At 55.8% G+C, this 1,384-nt stretch overlaps 1 pseudogene; it reads left to right on the top strand.

Moving 5' to 3' along the window:
• LOC140328574 (uncharacterized) overlaps nucleotides 1–580 on the top strand; it is a 1,996-nt pseudogene extending 1,416 nt beyond the window's left edge.
• Nucleotides 581–1,384: the final 804 nt, after the last annotated feature.

Here is a 1,384-nt window from a genome sequence, read left to right as displayed (position 1 = left end):
CCTCTCCTCAGAAGAGGCATTCCCCTCCCTTCCCTTCCCCCTCCCACCGAGATGGACACCTCAGGTGCCCTCACGAGGGGAAAGAGGAAACTCCCCAAGAGTCCTGTCCCGGACAAAGAATTGTCCTTAAAGAGGCAGGCCAAGGAGGAGGAAACTCCCTTTCTCCACCCCACCCAGATCACCGAAGACCTCGCAGAGGTCGTCGAGTATCTGGCCACCATACCCCACGACCCCAGCTTACTACCCCCACCCACGGAGGAGGACAGTGCATTATGGGAAATGATTGAGGAGGAGGGAGCTGCCCCCCTCTTGGTGTAAGTCGTACGGTCTCCGAATGAAGAGTCACTTCTCTCCAAATCATTATGGCTAAGATATCAATCTTTTCCATCAATGTTAGGAGCATAAGAGACGCCGTCAGAAGGCAGACCGTACTCAGTTTCATTGACACTCAACCCGGAGACAGTCATGCTGCTGGAATGTGCCCTTCCCCCCTCTAGGAGATACAGTCACCTGTGCTCCCAGTGGACCCAGGGTCCCTCTTACTGGTCTGGAGGTGGTGACTGCAAGTCAGCAGGAGTAGCCATTCTGATCAGGGGTGGGCGTTTCACGCTTGAGGCTGTCCACGATCTCGTTGGCGGCCGTCTTCTGGTCGTAGACGGTTCGTGGGCAGGAGAGCCAGTTAGGCTCATGAGAAGCTGGAACTTTTCCAGACCCTGAGGACCCAACTCGCAACCACCAGGGCGGTAATAATGGGCGGTGATTTCAACTGCCCAATAGAGGAGGACAGGCGCAGCTCAGGCATCATGGCAAAGTTGGACGTTACCTCCCGCCTTCTTAAAGAGATGGTGGCGGAGGCTTCCTTGAAGGACGTCGTAGGCTCCATCGGAAGCGGTGCCGCAAATTACACCTGGTGTAAGAGAGGTAAACGCACAACAGCCACTCCATGGTCCCCTGCTTCTTCTCGGACCATAGGGCCCTTCTCTTCCAGGGGGACCTCGGCAAGGGCTTCGGCCCCGGCCCGGGCTCCTGAAAGCTGAACACCGCCCTGCTGGAAAAAGAGGAACTGATGGAGGAACTGAGGGGTGAGTATGTCAACTGGAGGGAGGAAAAGGAACATTTCATAAAGGTGAGTGAGTGGTGGGAGTTCGTGAAGGTCAAGCTCCGCAGCTTCTTTCAAGCGAGGGGACGTCAGCAGGTGTGTGCAAGGAAGAGGGAACTCAAGAGACTGCAGCGTGAGCTGCAGTCCTTGCAGGACCTCTACCAATGCGGCTGGGATGTTAGGCGAGACCTGGAAGAGACCAAGAAGCGCTTGAAACAGCACTTTGAGGAGGACGCCAAGCGCATCATCTTCCGTTCCAAGGTGGAACATCTAGAGAAAGGTGAG

Source organism: Pyxicephalus adspersus, chromosome 4 (assembly GCF_032062135.1).
Source record: "Pyxicephalus adspersus chromosome 4, UCB_Pads_2.0, whole genome shotgun sequence".
NCBI lineage: Eukaryota > Metazoa > Chordata > Amphibia > Anura > Pyxicephalidae > Pyxicephalus > Pyxicephalus adspersus.
The sequence above is the reverse complement of the archived record's forward strand: the minus strand, read 5'-3'. Positions and strand labels throughout refer to the sequence as shown.